This window comes from Pristiophorus japonicus, chromosome 18 (genome assembly GCF_044704955.1).
Source record: "Pristiophorus japonicus isolate sPriJap1 chromosome 18, sPriJap1.hap1, whole genome shotgun sequence".
Taxonomy (NCBI): Eukaryota; Metazoa; Chordata; class Chondrichthyes; family Pristiophoridae; genus Pristiophorus; species Pristiophorus japonicus.
Window position 1 is genome coordinate 86,797,241 of NC_091994.1, and position 13,702 is coordinate 86,810,942.

The following is a 13,702-nucleotide window of genomic DNA, read 5'->3' on the forward strand; positions in this document are numbered from 1 at the left end:
ACTAAAGCACCACAAGGTGGCGAAGAACACCAGCTTTTGGTTAAAGGCCGATCTTCATTTTCATTTTTTTCCCAGTTTCCCAAGCAATTTTAAGTTATTTGTTTGAAAAATATAGAATGGGAATTGAGTGTTACATTTTTCATTTGAAAATAACGGGAAAATGTTCAATGTTACCAAAGAAATTAGTTATACTGTGAGTAACCATTAATCTGATGAATACACAGCAAGTCTATACAATTATACAATACTTACCTAAACAGCAACTCTGGACACTTACACAGTGAGCAACCCTATAATACAGAATAAAAGAAAACTTTGGATACTGACACTGATTCATGTCCTGCCCACAATATCAGTTGTGTTTGTATGAGTTCCTGTTTCCTGAGCAGTTTAAGTCGTAATCACTGTAACTCTTTAATGTATTTGGTTATTGTTACGGCACTGCAAAATACTCCTTTATCACTGAATAAGGAATTGTTGAGAAAAACTGGTTTAGCCCATGGCCTGACTGACTGCATAGTCATGAGGTGAGAGACAGACAAAATATGATGGCCCCAGCTTGATTCCCAGTCTGACCTCAGGAGGGTGCTGATAGAAGCCTTAACGCCACTAGGTTTGGGAGGAGGTGGAAAGTCATCCAGGATTCCTGCTCTTGGTCATTCTCCAGTAACCCGCGTTGGAAATGCCTCTACGTGGAGATCTGGTAAGGACAGGATTTGGCTCAGCTGTGGGCCATCCATGGTTAAATATCCTACTGACACTTGCCACCTAAGCTGAACGTGAAGAATAGCCATTTGGACAAGGTATCAGAATGAAGCAAAACAAAATATCTGTAAGAGAGGAAGGAAAAACGCTCTCTACGTGACGTGTACGTCATCTGCCACTTGATGAATATAGTAAAATGACTCTTCATAAACACATTGAATATTTAAGGGGCGAGAGTCACATTGAAATCATTTTCAACAAGGAGCCATCCTGAATGTTCCCACTAGCAAAGCCACCTTGGTATAGTGATTATATTACTGGACTAGTAATCCAGAGGCCTAGACTAATGATCTGGAGACATGAGTTTAACTCCCACCATAGCAGCTGGGGAATTTAAATTCAGCTAATTAAATAAATCTGGAATCAAAATCTGCTATCAGTAACGGTGACCATGAAACTACCGGATTGTCGTAAAAACCGCTCTGGTTCACTAATGTCCTTTAGGGAAAGAAATCTGCCGTCCTTACCTGGTCTGGCCTATATGTGACTCCAGACCCACAGCAATGTGGTTGACTCTTAACTGGCCTAGCGAGCCACTCAGTTGTTCAAGGGGTAATTAGGGATGGGGAATAAATGCTGGCCTTGCCAGCAATGCCCACATCCTGAACACAAATAATTTTAAAAAACTATTATTTTCACTGAGCAAGCAACCAACATCTCAAACAGGATGCAAGTATGAAATCTTAAAAAGGGTGTTCAGAGGCATTAGGGAGAGGGGTCAGTGACAAGCTATCCATGGCACCAGAATGGCATGGCATGGGCAACTGGCATTTACAGCAGTCAAAACTGTTTACTTGTTAATACTCCTGTGGCTTGGCTGCTCTTCAAGGCAAACACTAGGGTGGTACCAACAGTGCCAATCTGTTCAGGGCATGAGCAATTCAATGAAAATTCGTCAGTAAAAATACAACTCAAATTGTGTGTGTGGGTGGGTAGGACAGGCAGGAGAAGGGAAAATCATTTTTCAATACTATGTTTTATTACAATTTGTTAAACATGGGAACACATCAACGCGTCATGTTTGCAACAAGAATGAGCAGTTGGAGGATTAGTGGGCAAGAGTCAGATACTGTGCAATGCTTCATGGCACCAATGGTCAGACAAGAGGCAGTGGAGTTTCACACAAATGCCAGGTTCACACAGAAGGGGTCGATTTCCCAATGACCATTTACTGACCCAGACCCTTCCAGCGTAAGCTAAAGGATCTCAATATGTTTTGTGTCTCGTGCGCTAGTCTGAGATGCTGTAGAATACGGCTGGATCTTGTCAGCTTCAGAGGTTATGCATTCACCTCAGGATTTGGCTCTGAGCCAAATCTCAGAGTGTTTCCCCAAGAGATTATTTTGCTGCTGTTCATTGGCAGAGAGTAATTGGGTTTAATATCAGAAGAGAACATTGTGGATTCATGCAGACCTCTATCCTTGTTAATTTGTGAGTCATATAGGTCAGAGAGTAAACTGGAATGTTTGATGGCCAACTTACTGAGAAGAGAGGGAGGAGATGGTGGTGGGTGCCCATAGTTTTTATTAATTTCTACCAATGTGTAATTGAACCAAGTTGGCTATGGCCACACAAGAATGGACCAATAATAAGTGGACAATCACAGACTTGGTCCTACAGACATTTGAGTCAAAGCTTTGAGGGTGTCCTTATAACATTTCCGCTGTCCTCCTTTGGAGCTCCGCATAAAGCATTTGCTTAGGGAGTCTCGTATCTGGCATGTGTACTATGTGGCCTGCCCAGCGAAGCTAATCGAGTGTGGTCAGTGCTTCAATACTGGGGATGTTAGACTGGTCGAGGACACTGATGTTGATGCGCCTGTTCTCCCAGGAGATTTGCAGGATCTTGCGGAGACATCGTTAGTAATATATCTCCAGTGACTTGAGGTGCCTTCTATACACCGTCCATGCCTCGGATCCATACAGGAGGGCAGCTATTACTACAGCTCTGTAGACCATGAGTTTGGTGGTAGAGTTTAGGGCCTGGTCTTCAAACAGTCTTTTCATCAAACGGCCGAAGGCTGTGCTGGCGCACTGGAGGCGATGCTGAATCTCCGCATCAATGTCTGCCTTTGTTGATAAGAGCCTCCCAAGATATGGAAAATGGTCCACGTTGTCCAGGGCCGCACCGTGGATCTTGATGATTGGAAGGCAGTGCTGTGCGGCGATGACAGGCTGGTGGAAGACCTTTGTCTTACGAATGTTAAGCATAAGGCCTATGCTTTCATATGCCTCAGTGAATATATCGACTATATCCTGGAATTCAGCCTCTGAATGTGCACAGACGCAGGCGTCGTCCGCATACTGCAGCTCAACGACAGAGGTTGGGGTGATCTTGGACCTGGCCTGGAGGCAGCGTAGGTTAAACAGCTTCCCACTGGTTCTGTAGTTTAGTTCCACTCCAGCGGGGAGCTTGTTGATTGTAAGATGGAGCATGGCGGCGAGGAAGATTGAGAAGAGTGTTGGAGCAAAATCGCAGCCCTGTTTGACCCCAATACGGATGTGGATTGGGTCTGTAATGGATCCGTTGGTAAGGATCTGTGGAAACTAACGCTGTGTTTTCAGATGATATCGCCAAGGGGCAACATGTAGATGAGAAATAGGAGAGGGCCAAGGTTAGATCCTTGGGGGACACCAGAGCTAACGGTGTGGGAGCAGGAAGAGAAGCCGTTGCAGGTGATTCTCTGACTACGATTAGATAGATGAGAATGGAACCAGCTGATTGCAGCCCCATCCAGCTGGACAATGGTGGAGAGGTGTTGGAGAAGGATGGAGTGGGCAACCGTGTCAAAGGCTGCAGACAAGTCACGAAGGACGAGGAGGGACAGTTTGCCTTTGTCACAGTCACAAAGGGTGTCATTTGTGACTTTGATGAGAACCGTTTCAGTACAGTGGCAAGGTCGGAAACCTGATTGGAGGGATTCAAACATGGAATTGGGGAAAGATGGGCTCGGATTTGGGAGGCGTTAACACATTCAAGGACTTGAGAGGACAGGGAGGTTGGAGATTGGCCAATAGTTTGCAAGGACGGAGGGGTCGAGGGTTGTTTTTTTGAGGAGAGAGTTGATGACGGATAGGGGGATAGTATCGGAGAAAAGAGAACCATTAACAATGTCAGCTAACATGGGAGCCAGAAAAGGAAGTTGGGTGGTCAGCAGTTTGGTGGGAATAGGGTCAAGGGAGCAGGAAATGGGTCTCATGGACAGGATCTAGGAAAGGCCATGAGGGGAGATTGGAGAGAAACTGGAGACAGGTCAGGGATAGGGCAGGGGGGATCCTTAGAGGAAGTTTGGCCCATTGGGCTAGGGGAAGGAAGGGAAGAGGCAGAGGTGGACGAACGAATGGTCTCAATCTTAGAGACAAAGAACTCCATGGGCTCCTCACACTTATTTTCGGAGGTGAGTGTGGAGACTGGGGAGAGGGGTCTAAAAAGACAGGGAGCAGTAGAGAATAGAAGCTGGGGTTTACCTTCACTTTCCGGAATGATTCTGGAATAGTGAGCAATTTTGACAGATGAGAGCAGGACCTGATAATGCTTTATGTGGTCCAGATGATCTGGCGGTGAATGGCTAAACTAGATGTCCGTCATATCCATTCGGGGTCTGCGTCCCTTGGACTTAGGGGAGTGATTAGGGCTATACCGGGGGAACGGCCATGGTGAGAGAGAGTCATTGCTTTAACAGGGACTAGGGCATCAAAGATGGTGGTGAGGATGTGATTGAGCAGATCAGTCGCTGCAGAAATGTCATGGTGAATGGAGGGCCAAAGGCTGGACAATTGGGAGTTCATAAGTGCAGCTGTAAGAGTCAGGAGTTTGTTCCAGGGGCAGACACAGAAGGGAGGTAGGGTTGCGGGTGGAAGGGGGATATGGGTGGAGAGCGATACGAGGAAGTGGTCAGAGATGGCCTTATCTGCGATTGACACGATGATAGGGCTCGGCACAAATGCTAGAGCTGCACGACGGGCCAACCTGCTCTGATGAAAGATCCTGTCTGAAGCATCAACCCCTGTCCTTCGATCAAATACTTTGCGTTTACTCAAAGCTGATGTTGGTGGGCACCTGAGAGTGTACAGAGAGGGAAAGATGTGGCAGCAGTGTGAAAGAGGCAAATGTTTTACCCAACTGGTAACAGATTTGGGCAATAAGCCATCAGGAAAGGGCATTAAAACAAACAGAGGCAACTAGATGTGCTTCTAAAATTAAGTATTTGAGGGATATGGTGAGAAGGAAGGGTAGGTGCAGTTGAGATGAATCAGTGGAAGAATGTCCTGTGCCGATCCCAAATAATTATTTAATGGTGGCTGCAGAGCTGTATCTGTTTCAAAATGTTTGTCTTAAATGAAACTTAGATGGACTGAGGGACTATCTTCAAAAAGTCTAATTTAACCAATGGAGTTAGGATGCTTGACCTCGATTAGTGGTGAATGAACATCCAATACAAGACAAAGATAAATACTTCTGTCTCTCTTGATAGCCTTTTACCTCCAGCTGAGAGAAATAATAGAATCATAGACCCTTCAAACTGGAGGGGAGAAAATGGGAGAATGGGAAGGAGATGATGGTAGGGAGGAGGTAAACAGATAAGAAACAGTTGGGAAGGGCAGTGGAAAATAGACCTTGGCCAATTACAGGAGCAGTGGGAGAGAGTGACCAGCAGAGTCCTATTTCTGAGTGGGATACTTGAGTGTGTAGTAGGAGATTCCTCCTTCCCCGCCACCACCCTCCCGTGGGAGAATGATGTGTGGTTTGATAGCCGCTTCCTCCAGCCAGGAGAATTGACAGTAGAACTGCCGACATCTCACAGCTCCAACCTTGGCTTTGGGAAACCGCAGCTTCTGTATTTATACAGCTGAGGGTGGAGTGTGGAGCAAGAACTGAAGAAATACAACATTTCCATTTGGTTGCTGATTTCCAGGAGGAATAAGAGGCATCATTAATTCAGTCTCAGTTTAGAGCAAGTACTTCTGGATTCCAATTCCCATCTGAATCTTCGAGGGCTCAATTGCTGAAGTTAATATAAAAGGTTGGGGAAACTGGGATTGTTCTGGTTGGTAAAGAGATTTCAAGTTGACTAAAAAGCAGTTTTCAATAATGAAGAAGATTGATAAATTAGATCTGGGCTGTTGAAGAACCTAGAAATTCGGGGCAAGCAGGGATAACTATATCACACAGAAACTCACTGACCAATGGGACTGTGTTATCAGGGAAGAGATTAGTGTGACGAAGGGTCATCAACATGAAACGTTAGCTCTATTTTTCTCTCCACGGCTGCTACCTGACCCGCTGAGATTTCCAGCACTTTGTATTTATTTCAGATTCCAGCGTCCACAGGATTTTGCTTTTGTAAAAGATTAGTGTGAATAGGTTCAAGAAACAATGAGACACATTTCTGAAGAAAGATGGCATTGAGGGGAAGACAACAGGAAGACTGGGTTGCAATCAATCAAATGAGGAAGGCATGTTGGGACAATACACCATCTCCTGTTGGTAAGATGTCCTACACTTGGTGTGGGCAGTACGGAAGGTTGATAATTCAAGGGATCGGGATCAATTCAGCAAATGAGCTAAGAAACAACAGAAAGGTTTTTAATGTGGATAAATACAAAACAGCGCTCATTATCGAAGACAGACTTAATGAATAACAGTTGACATGGGGGGGGAAGAGAGAGAAAGTGATATAATTACAATTATTAACCAATCTTGAACAACAGACCAGTGGGGTGCAAAAGAACAGAGGAGGGTGGAGTTTTACATCAGTGGGAATGACTGGGCTATTTTATTCATTTTTATTGTATTTTGATTTATCCTAATTATTTAATACTAGAAACTGTTTAAGCTTATTTGTTGCCTTATCTGTGGGCTGGTTTGAGCTGGTAATAGGTTAATTAATTGGTTATGTATTTGATGTAATTAGCTGTTCTCTGGCTGATTTTTTTTTTTAATAGTAGCTGTGCTCTTGTGTAAGTTAAGATAATATAATTTTCAGCTTACTGATAAATTAGAGCAGCAAGATACCAGTCAAGCATTAAAGTGGCAGGCAAGTGCAAAGGTTAACCTCAGCAGGAGTTTGACCTTGAGATACGGTTGGCCTAAAATTGTACTCGAGCGGTTAAATCACTAAGATGGAAAACTGTGTAGTGTGATGTGGAGGGACAGTACGAACCTGTGAGAGGCGGGAGATCCTGGCTGCTTTGCATGTCCAATAGGAGCACTCATGCAGGAATCATCTCTGACTGCATGCACGGAAACTCGAGGTATGAGCTTGAGAAGCAGATAGCAAATCTCCATCACATTTGGGAGGCTGAAGGGTTCCTACACATTCCAGGAGGTACTCACTCCATCGATTGAGTTAATGAGGAAAAGGAGATTGGAGACCGGAGTAGAAGGAAAATAGTTTAAATCTACCCATTCATTGAAAGAATATGATTTTTTAAAATTCATTCATGGGATGTGAGCGTCGCTGGCAAGGCCAGCATTTATTGCCCATCCCGCTGATAATGCTGTTGAATGTCAAGGGGTGGTGGTTAGACTCTCGCTGGTTGGAGATCATAATTGCCTGGGACTTGTGTGGCACAAATGTTACTTGCCGCTTATCAGCCCAAGCCTGAATGTCGTCCAGGTCTTGCTGCATGTGGCCATGGACTGCTCCATTATCTGAGGAGTTGCGAATGGCACTGAACACTATGCAGTCATCAGCGAACATCCCCACTGCTGACCTATGATGGTGGGAAGGTCATTGATGAAGTAGCTGAACTTGGTTGGGCCAAGGATACTGCCCTGATGAACTCCTGCAGCGATGTCCTGGGTCTGTGATTACATAGAGTTTTATAGCACAGAAACAGGCCTTTCAGCCCAACAGGCCTATGCCAGTGTTTCTGCTCCACATAAGCCTCCTCCCACCTGACTGCAGCTCACCCTGTCGACATACCTTTCTACTCCTTTCTCTCATGTATTTGTCTAGCTTCTGCTTAAATGCATTGATGCTATTCAGCTGCATCACTCCATGTGGCAGCAAGATCCACATTCTCACCACTCTCTGAGTAAGAAGTTTCTCCTCAATTCCTTATTGGATTTATCAGTGACCATCGTATATTTATGGCCCCTAGTTTTGAACTCCTCCACAAGTGGAAGTATCTTTACTACATTTACCCTATCAAACCCCTTCAAAAATTTTAATGACCTCGATCAGGTCACCTTTCGGTCTTCTCTTTTCCAGAGAGAAGAGCCCCAGCCTTTTCTGATAGTTGTACCTTTTTCAGTTCTGGTATCATCCTTGTAAATCTGATTTGAACTTTCTCCAGTGCTTCTATATCCTTTTTGTAATATGGAGACCATGGCCTAGAGTTTCCATTCAGTTGTGCTGGTTTTTTTGGCACAAGTCCCTGTGATATCGGCGTAACCGGCGCAAAGGATTGCAGAATTCTAAGCACAAATCGAGTTTCCGCAATCTTTTGCGCTAGTTTTAAAAACAGTGTGTTTGAAGCGGGCCCCGCCCACACAACTGGCAATGCCCCCAGGGTGAATTAATCACCATTGGGAGTTTCCACTAATTGTGCTCTTTGCAGGCCTTCATTGAAGCTTCAAATATTAAGCAGGAACTTTTGGGTGCAAAAGTAATAGGTATGGTGTGAAAGATTTCGAATGAATTTAAAAAAAGATTTGGCAAGGACCCCAAACTAACTAGAAAATAGTTTTGTATATTACAAGAGTTATTTTCAGTCATTTAAATCTGGTTACATACAGGTGGTGGAGTGACACTGTGACTTAAAATACTTATTTTTTTATGATAAAACCATTTTCAGCTGTATTAATCAAACTTTATCAAGTTACCATTCTTAAATATATCAAGAAATATTCTTTAAAGCAAATTAAAAAAAAAGAATTATGTTACAAAACACTGCCTAATTGCGCTGGTTCATAGTAGATTTTCTGCTCGGTGATTTGCAAATGAGTTTAAGCAAAAACACGGGGGTAAAAAACAACTTCAAAACTGGCGCAAGATAGTAAATAAATAGTTTGATCAGTAAATTAGTTGAATACTTGTAAAATTAATGTTAAATAAATAACTGCGGGCTGTTATTAATAGCTGTTTAATTAGTACATTAATGAGCACAATGAAATTGCTCACCAATTTCCTAATGAGCAGAGGGGGTTTAGTTAAGATTTCTTCATTAACTAAATAACTAATTATCAGTTAGTATAAATAATCAGTGTTAAATAAATGAGATAATTAAAATGCTAATTTGTAAACACAAATTAGTTTTGCATTTGTTAGTTAGGTGGTCATTAATAACTAGTTAACAGATATCAGTCACCTCAGCAGTGGGGGTTGGGCCTGGACTCGGGGGCCAGGCCTGTGCCCTCCCCACTGCTACACTCACTGTTCTGCACCAGTTTCAGGCCACGCTGCAGTGAGTAAAAGGCCCTCCTCCGAGGAGCCAGGGTCCAATCACCTCAGCCACCGGTCTCTGTAGCTTTGCCTATCATCTCCAAGGCCCGTTGCTATGTTGACTACCCTGTTGCCTCGGAGACAATGATGTGCCTTCAGACGTCACTTGGGGCAGGGTCAGTCGCGGCGGACGTTCGAAGCTCAAAGCCAGACGTTGACTTGCCGGATAGAATTAATCGGTGTGCCGGATACGGCCCTTGCACTGTATTTTGCCTGCCACTGCTCTAGACCCATCTTTTGTTTCTTAACTTGTCCTATTACCAACCTCTTTTTGCCTTCCACCATCACTTTAGACATTTAATCGTTTCTGTCTTCCATCCCATCACCGATCTTCTCTCCCCTCCCCCCTTTCCCTACCTCTGCACTTGCTTAAAAACCTGTTACATCTCTAACTTCTTCCAGTTCTTATGGTCATCAACCTGAAACGTTAACACTGTTTCTCTCTCCACAGATGCTGCCTGACCTGCTGAGTATTTCCAGCATTTTCTGTTTTTGTTTCAGATTTCTAGCAGACGACAGTATTTTGCATTTGTTTCATTGTTAATAACATGGCTCTGTATTCTTATGCTGGGCTCAGCAGGTTGAGCCGGTTATTTGGCATACTGTTGGCATGCCTTCTTGTCTGGGTTACTTTGCTTACTCATGGGCTTTGTTTTGGCTTGCATGGCAACTTGGCTCAATTGCTTACTCGCTTGATAATTTTATAGTTCTGGGCTCCTGTACTAGCTCTCTACTTCCTTGGAAAATATCAAAAGAAAAAGAAAAGCAAAATAAAAGTATTCAACAATGGTGGTTAAGAAATAGACCAGAACTGGTAACATTATTTCAGTTCAGGGGGATCAGAATGACAGACAACTGGACCCAGAGGTCACAAGATAGATAGAGGGGAGGAAAGCCAATTCGCCCATCATCGATCAGTCAGTCAAGAACAACCTACAGTTCCTCTCACAGCACCCGACTGTTGCTGATTCGAGGGTTTGGTGCTTAGTATCTTACCTGGAAGGTAATTTCAGTTGTTGATTCCTATTTATGGGGAGAATTTCCTGACACCAGTTCTAAATTGGATTAGAATCCATGTCTCCTTGGCCTAATGTCATGGTTGAATTCTATGTCAGGTTCTCAGTTCTGTATTTAAGATAATACAGGGTGGAACTTATTCACTGAAGACACACAGGATCAAGCAATTTTTTGGTCAGTCAGGTTAGGTTAGGGAAATGCCTCAAGAATTGCCTTAAGTGTGCCTTCAAAAATGGAGTCAATCGTCAGGCTAAATGCTAGGAAAGAAAAGTACAAATGCTAATTAAACCATGAAGGATTAGACAAACCAAACATTACCAGGGATAGAGGGCAAGCCACCAAGACCACAGGCCCAAAAACAGCTTGTTAAGGGGCACATAAACATGTTCAGTCTTATCTAGGCTGGTGTGCGGCACATTTGTTAACAAGGACTCGAGAAGCTAGGCAGTAAACCAGCAGCCTGGCATATCTAGGTGCTGGTGCTTCAATGATTCGGAGATCAGTTGAGTTACCAACAGGGCTATGTGAGGGGAATGGCACCAGAAGGACTGAATTCTTCTAGCACATTACTCAGATTGGTCAATAGAAGTGAGGATTTTTTTTTTGGAAATTAAAGATATATGATAGTGTTTTGACACTAAAGTTCAGTTTTCAATCCTCAGTTCTTAGTTACTTCTTGTTCTTTTGGTAGTAATCGTTGTAGGTGTACGTGTTCATTGTTTAGTACATGCAGAAGGATGTTTCTGTAAAATTGGAAAGTGCATATTTGACAGAGAGAAAAGTTACAGATGATTGTACACCAATAACAGCCAGGTACAAATCTGTCACTTAGATGTATGAGTTTCCCAGAGATGAAGGGGGATGAGATTTAAGCCAGTTTGTCCAAATACAGCTAACAATGCGGAAGATGAATTTACCCAGGAGCAGAGGATCCAGGAGGAATGAATAGCAGCTCTACAGATGGAGGTACGATATCTCAGAAGTTTAGCATTACCCTCCAGAGGAAGGCCATGCAACTGGTTCATTCATGCCAGCTCATAAGGATGATATTATATGAGATCTGGAAATATTGCTAACTGCATAGATTGGCTAGTTAATGCTGCTAACCTGTCAGCTATCTAGGGAGTCTAATCCTAAATTAATCTCACCAATTCATAGCAATCTCAGATACTGATCTCAACCATAAATTTAGAAACAGCAAGCAGTTAATGCTGTAATATACCTGAACCTGCCTCTGTAACCTTCGTTAGTCACTTAGTTAACTCTATCTACTGATTACTTGCTCCTAAATACGATTCTAAGGTTAATAATTGTTAGTTCATGAATTTATTGTCTGACTTCTTCAAAGCACTGATCTGTACCCTATCCAGTTCTTGCGGAGAGCAGATAGCTAAATAGTATTCTTACCAATATTGCGGTTTACACTTGCTGATGACTGGGTGTAAAACTTGGCTAACTTCTCACCTCTTCCACTCCTACACACCAGGCGTTCTCCAGTTCGTTGTCCAAGCTTCATGTGAGAGCCTTGGCTGTTTGGGCTATTTAACTGTGGAGGACACCAATGCCCTCATCCGACACCCACTTTCTAGCTAGGGGTTGCAGGATAATGTTGAGCAGCAAAATCTCTGCTCCTAAAAAGGTATTGAAGGTTTGCTGTTGCACCCCAGATTGATGATCAAGCCTGATACCATCTGGTCTATATGGCTTCATGACAAGCGACCTTTACCAACTGAGTCATTGGAGGACCCCTGGCTGGAACTTCAGAAGTGAATCGGTTTACAAAGGACAACTCCAGAATGAAACTGGAAACTCGAATAAGCCTCTGGGCACAACCCTAAATCCCAATGCATTTCTCTTGCAGGTTATTGTTCTCCTGCCATGGTTGATGGGTTGGCAGCTTCAAACATATTTAACTTCAAAGGTACGCTGGCTGGCGATGCTACGTGGCAGTTTTTTGCCTTTATTTTGGTGACATTTGGCCAAATAGTGATGTGTATTAAGGGAGCATGTTGAATTGATTACAATTAAGAAAACAACTTCCCAATAGGTAAATGCGCCGTGTGAGAGACTGAGCCATATTAACCAGGACGGTCCCAGACTTGCTCCCTGGCCTGAGAGAGTTAGCCCTCAGCTGGGGCAGTGGTGGAACCACACTGTAATTCATCTCAGTGTCCCTGGGTGAAGGAGAGGAAGAAAAAAAAGCAGCTGGCAAGTGTTCTCACTCCTGATCACTTGCCAGTGACGCCCTGCTGGGAAGCGAGTGTGTGGATGGCAAGCAAGATTCCCTCCATGCATTTCTGATCTTAGTTGGAAATGCTTATAAATTAAAAAAAAAGGCTGCTCAGCATCGGTAGAACTGTAGCCCTGCATAAGTCAGTGCCTTCTGTTAAGGTCAAGTGATTATTACACTAGGTTGTTGGTGTATATGATCCCTGGAGGCTGCAGAATCCACCTAAGGATGCTGATTCCAATGCTTAAGAGAAGGGATAAGGCTAATTGCTGACTGGAACTCAATGATTGTTTAGGACAGAACCGTAAACTTGTGTTCCAGGTACAGGGGCAGCAAGGATGCTCATTTCTACCCACTGCGCTAGCAGCCAATCACAAACTCATTATAGGAAACAGTTCCCTTCCACCCAGCTTCCATTCCAAAATGGAGAACATTTATTCTCAGCTGGGGTCACAACAGGAGTACTACAATTGGTCTCAGCCCCCCCCCCCCCCCCCACCAGACGAGGGAGGGATAACTGCCAGAGCACCTGTACCTGACCTCCAGTGGGAAAATGCACATGGGGATATTGGTTGAGAACAGGATCATGCTTCCCACAGATAATCTGCCAACATCCACAGCCTAGTCTCACAGATGAAGTATGGTTACTTGGGTGAGGTGCCAGACAGTTGTTATTTGTGGAAGAACAAGTATAGACGGTCTTCAGGAGAGGGAAACAAGAGAGTTGAGAGATTAATACATCTGTGAGGCTCCATGTCTGTGAGAGCGTGCATGTCATCTGTGAAATGCAATAGGTCAGAATTAAATGTTATGCTCCTGGAGCTTTACTTTAAAATATCATGAAACTATGTCAACAGCCTCCTGTAAATATTTATACTTCTGCTCCAATCCTTCAGTTCACTTTCCCCCCAAACCCGAGCTAGCTCCTTCGCTTCTGTTGAACATGTCACCCATATTCTATTTGGTGTAGCTTTAGTAATGGGCGATGCTGAAACCCACATGCAAGTGCACACAACATGGACACGCATTACTGGGTTCTGTGCACACAGTTTGTGTAATGATAAACCCTTTACACAAACACATATATAAATGCAAAAATAGTTATGGTGTTAGTGACTGCTGCACACATGCACATAGCCTTTACAGCAGTGAGTCTTACACACAGTCCTTGTGGCAGCTGGTCCTGCTTATTCATACAGCTCTTGGATGATTGCTTATGTAGCCACACTCAAACAGTCCTC